At 46.0% G+C, this 12,937-nt stretch overlaps 1 pseudogene; it reads left to right on the top strand.

The window, feature by feature from the left end:
* Positions 1-12,937, top strand: part of LOC142924447 (exosome complex exonuclease RRP44-like) — a 93,996-nt pseudogene that overhangs the window by 47,989 nt on the left and 33,070 nt on the right.

The raw sequence follows: 12,937 nt of genomic DNA, 5'->3' as shown, positions 1-12,937 counted from the left end.
TCATCCTGCAGTGGATTGACAAAGGGGTGGACAATATTCCTGTTATTAAGTTTCCAAACATTGTTGCCTTAGTGCCCGTATTCTTGGTCTCTGCTCGGCTCAGGACTGACTTCAACATGGCTTGGTTCTGGCTTGATCTGCTCCGTTGCCTCCAAAGAAGTATGAGTGGCTCAGCTGTGCCTTGGCTCAGGCTCAGCTCACGGAAATTCTGAGCGTGGCTGGGAGCATGCAGAGATATACGTGGAGGCACAAGGGACACGGAGGCTCAGGGCTGGAACCATGCTTAGAGGCAGCTTGGGTTTTAAGCGTTGCTTTGATGTGGCTTATTGAGAATTAGAATCAGAATATTTATACTGGAGGAATCCAATGAGCTATAAAGCTATTTTTCACATGTCCAGTAGAGGCGGGTAAGAACGTTACAACAGCAAACAGTACAAAAACATAATAGTAGTGCAAAGTACAAGAAAGATCAACAAATAACCCAAACACAAACAAATACAACTAAACCATCCCCATCTTACCAGGAAAAGCCCACTGAGGTATTGATTTATTTTTGATTAGTGATCTGGCCACAACTGAATAGCTCAACAAAGTGGCCCATCATTTGGACATTTATAGCAGCCAAAATAATAGAAATAATCTCAATGCATGTTGCGCGAGAGCCAAGCCTGAGCCAAGCCATGGCTAAGACCCCACTGGCCTAAGTGTCCACGTCACTGGCCGAATGCCTGGTTCACAATGAATGCACCAGGTAGTAATGGGTGTGCATTTCATTTCACATTATTGTGCTTTGGTTGGAGTGGCTATGGTGGAGGTTATGCATGCATGTGGAGTGAGCGACTTCCGCCAGACGTCTAGTAGAAGGCGTCTTATTTATTAAAAGCACACAGGGCGATACACTTCGTAACGTGGCTACACCTAGGCTGTACAAACACACAGCCCATTTGCGTCCTGCGTAGCTACGCTGGCTGGTTGACGAGCGTAGCGGCGGAGACAGAGCTGCTCTTGCAGAAGAACCAGCCACGTGGTCGGAGACGAAGAGATGACGACCGTAGCGACGCAACCAGGACCCAGACCCCACGCTAACAGCCCCGAAGTTCTGATTCGGTGCTCTTTATATCTGCCTGGAGTGGCCAAGCTCCACCTCTGGCCACGCCCCCTTTCTAGAACCTTCTAGGCCCTTCGGGATGGTTCCCGGAGCTTCTCGACTGACTCCGCCGTTGACCTTTACCCCAGATACGCCCCTTCATTATAAGGCATTATGTAATGCAGCTATAACCTTAATTACCCTTACAGGCCGGCAGGTATCACCCTGTCATTACACATCCATGCATGTGAGGGTGGTGACGGTGTGTTAATGTGTGTTCTAGGTTGGGGTACACATCGCCGATGTGAGCTATTTTATCCGGCCGGGGAATGCCTTGGATGAGGAGGCATCTCTGCGTGGTACCACAGTTTACCTGTGTGAGAAGGTGAGATGTGGATTTCTTCTTGCCACAATATCAAGTGTTTTACGACCCGCCGATTTCATCCTTTCATTCTTAACTTTACGACATGATGTAAAATATTACGATGTAACGATCATCGCGGTACCAGTTTCCCCACAACTTTGTAATTGTATTTGACATTTTCACCACATTTTTTGCGTGCTTTTCAGTACTTCCCGTATGAATAACGATAACTTAAAAATGAATTAGAATTTAAAAAATGTGCAACAACAATGCTAAATATCTCTCATGATGTTTTAAACGAGGTGATTTTTGTGGATTTCTTATAATATGATGTACCGTGACATCATGAGCGGCAGGCTATCGGCGCAGTGGTAACACTCGTGCCTTGCAGCAAGGAGACGCTGGGTTTGATTACTCAACTCTTGTGCCTTTTTGCTTGCAGCTTTGTTTGTTCTCCCCCCTGTTAATGAATGGGTTTCCTCTGGATTCATCAGATTTCCTCTAAATAAAACCCATACAATCTTAACTGGCATTCGCGAAAACATCCCCTTGCTGAACAGTTACCTGCAGGTGACTTAATCATGTGTGGGTTTGCTTGCAAAACACTCGTTGAGTTGGTGCATATGTATTTGCCAGATTGTGTTTATTGACAGAGAAGTTGTTGCGTTTATGTGTTTGTGCGCCTGCAGAGGATTGATATGGTGCCAGAGTTATTGAGCTCAAACCTGTGTTCCTTGAGATCCAACGTCGACCGGTGAGATGCACCAACAACTGTGAACTCGCGAGTGTGCACATTGCAACCCATACTCAGCAGCTAACGTGCGTTGTTGCCAGGTGCACATGTAATCCCATGATGCGTGGCACTGTTTAAGTGTCATTGTACAGATCCACACAAGCATGTGTACATACATAAGCAGCCAAACCAGGATGGCACAATGGTAACACATGTCTCACAGCAAGAATGGCCTAAGATTGATGCCCGACTTGGTTGCCTTTCCATGTAGATTTTGTATGTTCTCCCCCTATTTAGCATGGGTTGACTCCAGGTTATCAGGTTTCCTCTCATCGCTAACATAAACGTGTTATTACTACTATGATCCTTAACCATGGAAAGCCTCACTGAATCTCATAACTTCGGGAGGGTACTGCAAAGCTTTTGCAGTCGAACAATGGTTGCTACATATATATTCCAGTTGAGTAATTTGTAACAACCCAAACCGGTATTTGGCCAAACATCCCGCTGCTGAAAGAATGACTCGACTACCAAAAACTTGGCAAGACCCTCCTGAAAAAGAGTCTCGAGACTTTGCGAGGCTTTCCTGAGTGAACACCCTGCACCACTCCAATGTCGACGACTCTGCCACTCGACGGTGAATGGCGACGGTGCATGTGCTGTGCGCGTGCAGGCTGGCGTTCTCGTGCATATGGGAGATGACTCCAAAGGCTGAGATTGTGAGCACACGTTTTACCAAGAGCATCATCAATTCCAAGGTGATTCCCCCCCCCCCCCCCACAGACGTTCAGTTTTTGTAAAACTCTCGTTTGCTTTCACGTGTATTGTATCGGTGCCTTGCTATGTTAGTGCAGTTGAGGTTTACGGATGGCTGAGAGGTCAGAGCATTGAGCTTGCACCTCTGAGTTCACAAGTGTAGCGAGATGAAACGGGTTCACAAGTGGTAGTATGTATGTTGAACTTCTTTCGCACCGTACGTAGCCAACTGTGCTAATCGGAGGTGCGAGGTAGGACATGAAAGTAGTGAGTTGATGGTCTCTGTCCAGTCAACAATCACTGCACAAAACACAGGTTTGTTTTTTTAGGTTAGATCGTGTAAATATGTAAATGTGTCATTAAACCCACCCCCACCCGACACAGCCAACTAATAAGGGTTGTCACGTAAACAGAACATGCCAATTCGTCACGAGTACAGCACACCGGTGTGTTGTACCAGTGACGAATTGGCCACGTTCTGTTTATGTGACAACCCTTACTAGTCGGCTGTGTCGGGTGGTGGCGGGTTTAACGACACATTTATGTATTTACACAATCTAACCCAAACAACCTGTATTATGGATGATATTGGTCACGAAAGCCTACGTGTTAAACTCACTGCACGAAAGACCACCAAATTACATTGCACTAAATTTGGTTAAATTCCAGCTTTGAGAATTAAAAAAATATATCAATTTAACTTTCTTTGAGTGAGCGTAACCCTCAGTGGTCATCGGGAGCCACGTAGACATCTGTTGAGTTCTGGCTTGGGCTTGGATCAGGCGTGGGCATTGTGTAATTGCGCGGACCCCATGGTTCACCCGTGGTGTGTTCATCGTATCCCCGCAGGCGTCTCTGACGTACGCAGAGGCTCAGCTAATGATGGACGACGCTGGGCGGAAGGATCCGGTCACCAGCAGCTTGCGTGGCCTCAACTCCCTGGCCAAGATCCTCAAGCAGAGGCGCATTCAAAACGGGTAACTCATTGTCAAGATCCTCATCCCCTCCACCGCCACTCGAGCGATGAGCCGTATTAATGTGTGCACCGCATTTAGTCGATCGGCAGGTCGCCTGTGGCGCGGTAAAGTGTGGTTACTCCCGTGTCTTCTAAGACATCCGGCCAGCGTGGAAGAGTAGGCTAAAATACATTGAGAGGGACTGTAAAAGGGTGTATCCCTAGAGGGGCTGCCTCTTATGGGAGCCCCCTTCTTCCAGCAGTGGCTTGAGCAAGCAATTGCAAGGCTGCACCTGTTGCTTTTTTGACCCCATGATGCATGAGGCTTGGGTGAATATCATGCACAAACAAGTGTTACAGGATTCATACTCTGGTTTTTTTCGGTAAAGTCACGTAGGTAAAACTATAAAATAAAATAACAACTAAATTAAATCACGACGTTTCGGGCGCAACACAAGCGTCCTTCTTCAGGTGGGACAACCACAGCCAGAAACAATTGCTGAAGTGGGCAAAAAAGGGCTGTTGTAACAAGAGGCTATATAGGTAAGAGAGTGGGGGGGAGCAAGGGGGGAGAGATAGAGATGGGGGGTGTGGGGTAGGGGAAGTGGGGTGCTGCTAGAGGGATTAAAGGGGCGAGCACGGCAAAATGCCGGGGGGGGGGTAAGTAAGTGGGGCTGGGAGTGGGAGGCTGAAGAAGCTGGAGATGCGGAAATGAAGGCAACAATAAAGAAGTTAAGGTTTTACCTGGTTAATAACATCCTTCTAGATTGGAGTGTTACAGGCTGCTGCGGGGCTACATTGTGGGCAATAGAGGACAATGCAGTGACATAAATTGTTTTACTCTTCTTAATGCTCCCATGTCTGTGCTCCCCCACCTTTGCCAACGCGTACTGACCACCACGGTTAAGTACGGTAAAACCACCCCACGACCCGTATGACATGGGGCGGCCCTCATCCAGCAGTGGATTGACTTAACGAGCTGTGCATGTTCAACTCAAATATCTGAGTTTGTGAAGTGTCTTATATTAAGATTCTGTGTTGTTTTGGCTGGACATGATAATCGCTCATGTCCCTTCTCCACCCGTAGGGCATTGACTCTGGCATCCCCTGAGGTCCGATTCCACATGGACAGCGAAACCCACGACCCGATCGACCTGCAGACCAAGGAACTCAAGTGAGTCTCGTCAACAAGACACCTCCCATGACTGCGATCCGACTGTTGTGCAGATCTCTCTATCAGAATCAAAATATATATTTCTACTGGAAGAATCCGATGAGCTATAAAGCTCTTTTTTCACAGATGTCCAGTTGGGGCAGGTCACAACGTTACAACAACAAACAATACAAGCACACGTTAGGATTGCAAAGTATTGGAAAGGTAAACAAATAACTTAAACAAATATACAAATACAACTAAACAATTTTTATCTTACCAAGTAAAACCCTGACCACAAATGATAGCTGAACAAAGTGGCTTATCACGTGGGAAATTTATTATCAGCAAAATAATCTAAGATAAAGAATCTTGACCCTTGTGGTTGATGTGTTGTGGTGGCGGAAACTGGTGCGTGTACACAGGGAGACCAACTCGATGGTGGAGGAGTTCATGTTGCTCGCCAACATCTCCGTGGCGGAGCGCATCGTAGGCGAATTCCCCGAGTGTGCGCTGCTCTGACGCCACCCGGCGCCTCCGCCTTCCAACTACGACATCTTGGTGAAGGCGGCGAAATCAAAGGTAGAGTTAGAACCCCTTTTAACGACCACCCTTGTTAACTAATCGCTTAACAACGGGCCTCCATAGAGCTCAATGTGTAGGCTTAACCGACCATTTCCCTGTTAACGACGGGCTCTTGTAGGTACAGTAAATATGAATTAATGCCACGTAGAAGGAAAACAAAAAAATAAATATAAAACAATAAAATTATCACGACGTTTCGACTGCAACACAAGCAATCATCATCAGGTGTGAAAACCACAACAAGAAAATTTGAAAAAAGTGGCAGTTATTTTTAACGTTAGCACCACGGAGAGAGATTTGACAGTTTGTTCAGATGGACGAGTCCATCTATGTTCGGAAAAGAGGAGGGGGGAGACAAAAAATAATGGATGCGTTCTGACAGCCACCTTAAGCGTGATCAATCAATTAAGACCCGAAATGGCTTATCAAATCTCTCTCCGTGGTGCTAACGTTAAAATAACCGCCACTTTTTTCAAATTTTCTTGTTGTGGTTTTCACACCTGATGATGATTGCTTGTGTTGCAGTCGAAACGTCGTGAGAATTTTATTGTTGTATATTTTTATTATTTTATTGTTTCCCTTCTACGTGAATTTACCGAAAGAACCAAGAATATGAATCCCTGCAGTCACGAAAGTTTTAAATCAAAATGAATTCATGCATTTATTAACAGTGTTTATTTTAATATGATGTGTTTATAATGTTAGTATCTTTATGTATTAATATCCATTGTTTAAATATTATAAAGTACGTTTTTTGGGTGAACAAGGGAAACTTTCGATGCTATCGGAACGAATTAAGCTTTTAACACGTATTTCCTATACTCGCTTAATGACCAAATCCTTTAATGCTCGTGTTCGTGGAACCAATTACCATCTTTAAGAGGGGTTCTACTGTCTCTAGATTGCTGTTAACCTTTCTTCAATATCATCCTCCTCGCAAAGAATTCAGAGGTCGTCGGGTGGCTCAAATTTTTGTTTGAGGTCTTTTGGTTTAACCGGGTGAGAACTCAAGAGAACATAATAGTCTCATTTGCAAGGGTCACCTGGGTCACCCTATGACCCAGAGATTACAGCTGGGACCCTGGCTTCAAAATCCAGCAGCCACATTGAACATACTGTGTTATCAAGTGTAGGAAGTTGAAGGACTCGGCTCGTTTCCCAGCTACTCCACAGAAATAAGCAACAAAAAACCATCACGATAAATGTAGTACTGTATTTAATTTTAGATAAATTCCAGCACTGAAATGTTGAAATATCAGGTCGACTTATTGTGATGAACATTATGCTCAAAATGGGTGGGAATGTGCTACCCCCTACTGTGAAGCAGAGGTGTCTTGAAACGATGTCAGTATTGGCCTGAGCGAGCAATTGCAGGGCTGCACCTTTTACCTTTATCTTGAGATGTAGCCGTATAGTTTCCACTCGCCCTTAGAGGCAGAACAACTCAAAAGGTGTGACGAACCACAGACAACGCTGGAAGGCAGCCAGGCACTGTGTCAGATGTAGATTAATCCACTTGCTGTACTGCCTTCTCCTGGCAAGCCAGGTTATGGAAACCTGAATGCCCACAGGAAGTGCGCTGAATAACGTTTTCTTTCCAATACACCACAACCCTTGCTGCTTCCCCAGCACTGAACTACAAGCCACGTGCGGGATAGTCACCTCACAAACGCCGGTGTGCCCGATTTTTTTGCGCAGAACATCGAGATCCAGGTGGACTCGGCTAAGGCGTTGGCCGAGTCCCTGGACCGGGCGGCGGTGCCGGGAGCGCCACCATACCTCAACACTCTGCTGCGCATCCTGGCCACGCGCTGCATGATGCAGGCCATCTACTTCTGCTCCGGCATGGAGCCCGACACCCACCACTACGGGCTCGCCACCGCCATCTACACCCACTTCACGTCGCCCATTCGACGGTGACGTGCTCTGGCGTCAGGCACACGCGTGAAATCGACCTTCGCGATTATTGAGGGGACTATGTTGTTGTCTTGGTGTGGTCTGGGACTGTGCTGCCTTTCCCAAGTTTAGGAATTTATTTATTAATTGATGTACTTATGCAATGTTAACTTGTGATTACGGCACACCTCCAATTAGCACGGTTGGCTACGTACGGTGCGAATTAAGTTTAACATACAACTTGTATATCTTTTTTCTATTATTTACTTTTACTGATTTGTTTACCTTTCCTCTTCTTAGCACTCCTATCATATACCTACTGGACATCTGTCAAAACGAGCTTTTATCGCGAATCGGATTTCTCCAGGATAAAGATTCAGATTTTGAGTTATTTTTCCAAAAGGTCCTATAAACGGGAAGTTTGGCCAATTCCTTAAATGGTTGTTTGGCTTGTGTTGGGGGAAAACTAGAGGATCCGGAGAACACCAACGCCTACAAGGAGGGTGACAGTGTTCCACGTGCAGAATCAAGAATCCATTGCCGTGTTGCAGCGGCGGCCAAAAGTGAAATGCAATTCTGCCATGGATCGCTAACGATTTTGTTGTGGATCTTAAATAAGAAGACAGATATGAGCAGGCAGCAATTTGCGCTACATCTGTTGACAAATAAAAAATCCTCAACAAAGAATTAAATTCATACATTAACAAAGATAATTTCCACCAGCAGATGGTGCTAGAACGTGGTATGGCCAGAGTACAGTATTCTATCACAGCGTTAAATCCATCTGAGTCATTGTTTGCGTAGCTTTCTGGTGGATCGTCAAACCCGCTGAGATCCACCAGAATGAATCGCGGTGCTTGGTGGATTAATACCGCTGCTCCGTTGGCATCTCGTGGCCATACCGCAGCCTGTATCTACTGTAAATTTAATCTTCATATTAAATAGAGGCTACAACAAATGTGAATAATGTTGTTGTTGTTGTCTCCCTGTACCGTTACAGATACTCGGATGTGATTGTGCACCGGCTGCTGGCCGTGTGCGTGGGCGCCGACCCCACGTACCCGGCGCTCACCGACAAGCAGAAGCAGCAGCAGCTCTGCAACAACCTCAACTACCGCCACAAGATGGCGCAGTACGCCCAACGCTCGTCTGTAGCTTTCCACATGCAGGTGGGAGGCGGAAGTGTGGGCCACGTGGAGCTTGCACGGCGTGTGCTTAGGCACCTGATAATGCGTCCATTCGTCTCTTGAAAACCATTTTTAAGGTCACGAATGCAGACATCGTATTGTGCGTGTAGTAAGAATCAATTGTTTTCTATTCGCACGCTTACGTGTGGTGGTGCCGTGGCTGTACTGGTTGGCTACACTTGACATTGCTTTTCAGCATTCTTCTGTGTTTGCTGAAAAACCTGGTTACTTGGCACATTTGCCCATGATGTGACAACTTTATTTGATTGGCTCTGTCAGGTGATGGAGGATTATAGTCAATACAATTGACATTGTACCTTCACGATTGAACTCAAAATAATCCCCATGACATGATGCCAATAGCACAACTGGAATTAATTAGCGGGGGGATGCAGAAAAATACCTTAAATTTTGTTAAATAATTGTGGGCCTGGTAAGTGATGCGCGTGTGTCTGCTCTTGGCAACGTAGCGGTGATTAACGGCTGCTGTTGTTGTGGTCTTAGTTGTTCTTCAAGAGCAAGGGAGTGGTGAGCGAAGAGGGCTTCGTGCTGTTTGTGCGCAAGAACGCCGTGGTGGTGCTCATTCCCAAGTACGGCTTGGAGGGGACGGTTTTCTTTGACTCCAAAGATCTCAAGCTCAACGTTACCTTCGACGAGGAGGTAGGGCATGTGTTCACTTAACCGGGAGGCATTGGCATTTCCCGAACGGCTGAATTCTGCATTTAAACCCAGGATGGCTTAATGCACTGGGACCCAAGCCCCCTGACCATCTCTCTACGATTAGGTTTCTATCAGACACACAGACACTTGGTTTAAGGTGGAAGAACGCAGTGAGATACGAAGCTCCGTTTTTTTGCCATTTGGCAGTGTGGACTATTACAGAGGAAGTTACACCGGTGGATACATTAGAGCCGGATGGCTCACAGGGCTATACCAAAATAAACTGAAACTGAATTTAATGATGTAAATGCATTTCAATTATAAAACGGTCACAATTAAATATGCTTTGGAAATAACTGCCATGACGGAGCCCGTATTGTCACGGAGAGGACATCAGATTAAAAATACAGTAAAATCCCTCAGATCCGGAAGAATTATAGAGAAAATCTAATGCTTTCTGTAAACAATGAGAAACTCAAAGGGCAGAAAAGTACTTGTAGAATAAAAACAAATGAGGGAAATAGTAGTTGATGCAAAAAGTGATCTCTAGATGGCAAAAAGCACATGTGTGACCAGTGGATCCGGTCCTTTCCAGCATGCCTTGCATGCCGTATTACATTGTCACTTTGCGTGGATAATGCACACAGCCTAATTTGGACCAGAAGCTCAAAAGGGCTTCTCATGCCTGGTTTTCAGCTCGCGCTGAGGTGGCCCAAGCGGTATTGCATTCGCTGTGTGTTGTGGAGGTTTGCGTTTCAAACTCGGTGGCCACTCCGGTTAATACTGTGGTGTGTATTAAGCGTAAAATATTTACAGGCTATCCGCTTTAACAGTGTACGTTAAAAGATCCTGTAACGTTATTCGTGTGCCAGCATCATGGTTCAAGGTTGGCAAATTACATGCAAATTACTTATTTGGGGAGCACATATCAATCGTTCGCCTCCTTTTACAAAGACGTAGCAGTGACCTTGAATGCAAACGTTTTGAGAATCAGTGAGGCTTTTCTGAGTGACCCATGTAATAGTATGAATAATAACGTTGGGTTTATGTTAATCCGTGCTTGTGTGCAGGGCACTTGGCAGAGAGCAGTCAGCGGTAGTGTAGTGGTTAGCGCTCTGCGCTACGATCCCGGCGACTTGGGTTCAATTCCTTCGCACGGTCAACACCAGTGATGATTATCTAAACCGGTCCTGGGCCTCCCCTAGGTTGACTCGGAACTCAATTGAATGCCTGGTGCGGTGTGTAAACATCGCCACTGGGAAGACAAAGGCGGCCGGGCATGGCGCTGGCGACCCACCCCCTTGTGTGCCGTGCCGGCCTTCATCTGTCCTCCTCGCCAACAGCACTTGCCCCAACAGTCTGTTAAGGCTACATTGGAGATATGTCTTTGTGTTTTGTGTAGGGCCCCACGCTGTGCGTGGAGGGCATCGCACTGAACATGTTCGACCGCGTGTGCGTGCGCGTGTCGCTGGATTCGTCCAACCTGCAGCACCAGCGGATCCGCATGCACCTCGTCCGCCCGGAGGTACTCACCGTGCGGCGCGACGCGCAACCTCGGAATACCACCGATTTGTATTGTGACCATGCTGCTGTTGCTGCTTGCTGCGCCAGCAGTAGTGCACAAAAAACAAACGCTCTCCGCATCGGAACGTCAGCGGGCCGAAAATTAATGACACAAGCCACAGCATAGCGCTTGTTGCCATGCAACCCAAACTGTGGGACCGTATAGTAAACCCATAGAGACACAGAGATACATAGGAGATACAGAGAGACCCATTATGATTCCTAGAGATTCATAGAGACTCATACAGATACATAGCAGTGCATTAAAAACAAGCTACTGTACGATTGTGGCCATGCAACCCAAACTATGGACCACATTTTACACCACTGTAGTCTGCGCTCCTTCAATGGAGGGGGTGGCAAGATGACACAAACTCTCTCCTGAGGCTCTCCCGTGGCTATCAGACCCATACATTGGCATTTAGCCCCTGAACGTAATACCCTTATAACACAGGAATAAAATATAAACTCCGGTCTTGGATGGAAAAAATATATGTTTAGCTAGCATTTTGAGCTGCAGTCTGTTGTCCTATACCTCCTGTAACTGGCAAATTGGATATAACGCGATGATGAATGTATGAAGGAACGCATTTTTTGTATAACGCGGATCCGAACTGGATTTAACTCGGTTGAATGAATGGAACTACGTCGCGCGAGTAGGAATAAGCGGTCGTAACGGCTGCCTCGGCGTAGCATCACACAAGGCGGGATGCTGCTGGATGCTTCTAGATGCTACCCACGTTCCTTAGTCTTTGTTCAGCCTGTGTTACGCATCTCACGCGTTATTGCGGACTGCGCTTTACCCCATATAATATATATTATTTATTATAACACGATTTTTCCAAAACGTGGTGTTCTTGAGGTACGCAACTACCGTATTATAGAACAGACTGTATATCCAAAGACTATGGGATACTATCCCTACCTATATCAGTTGTGACTGTCTGTGTGTTTAAATCCAGCTTGAAAACGTCGTTATTAATTGGCTTTTCCTGGATTCTGATTGGTTATTACTGTGAGGGGAATCATTATAATTAGCTTTTATTGCATTTTGCATGCTGTGTAAAGTGTCAGTATCACTCTCATTGTTATTATCGGCTTTTACTTTATTTGTATTGGCTTGTATCTATACTTGAGTAGTTTTTTAATGTCCAGTGCTTTTTTGAGATGTTTCGATATGCAAGGTGCTGTATAAAATAGATTTTTATTATGGCCCTAGTTCATTGCACAAGAAGGGCCATTATCTGAAACGTGACCTATTTAAATGATCGTTTGGGGCTGTTGTTGATGAATGCGAGTTCTCAAGATACCAAGCTAAGTCAGGGTGTGGGAGCCTTGGTAGATATCAGATTTCTTAACAAAACTCCATGAGTCTGTTCTGCATGGGTTTCCTCCGGGTTCTCTGGTTTCCTCCCATATCTAAAAATAAGCATGCGTTGAAACTGGTATTAAGGTAGTTTACGTATCGCCATGGGCGGCAGGGTGGCACATTGGTAAACCCTTGCGTCTTGCAGCAAGAAAACTGGGTTTGATTCCCAACTAGAGTGTTACTGTGTGGAGTTGTTAAGTTTTTCAGTGTTAATAAGTGTAATAATAACGTATCACTTGTGTTGGAAATACCCGCATGTGTGTGTGTGAGAGCATTGGTGTAGTGGTTAGCACGCTGCGCTATGAACCCGGCAACCCAATTCCCACTCACCGCCAACACCAGTGAGGATTATCTGAACTGCTGTTTTGCCTACCCAAGGTCAACTCTTTCTTAAATGAGTACCTGGTGCAGTGTGTAAACATCAGCACTGGGGAGAGGTGTTGGCCACTTACCCCCTCGTGGGCCATGCCGTCTAACAGCAGCACAGTCTGTTAAAGGCTTATTTGGGTGACTATCTTCGTTGTACGTTTGTGCCATTTGTGTGTCCGCTGTCACAGATTCCAGGCTACAACCCTGCGGAGTCTACCCCATGGGGCTCGCCTTCTCCCCGGCCTAAGAAACCCAGACAG

The sequence above is a fragment of the Petromyzon marinus genome, chromosome 13, assembly GCF_048934315.1.
Source record: "Petromyzon marinus isolate PM22_M1 ecotype Great Lakes invasive population chromosome 13, UKy_Petmar_22M1.pri1.0, whole genome shotgun sequence".
NCBI lineage: Eukaryota > Metazoa > Chordata > Hyperoartia > Petromyzontiformes > Petromyzontidae > Petromyzon > Petromyzon marinus.
Note: the sequence above shows the minus strand (reverse complement) of the source record. Positions and strands in the feature narration are given on the sequence as shown.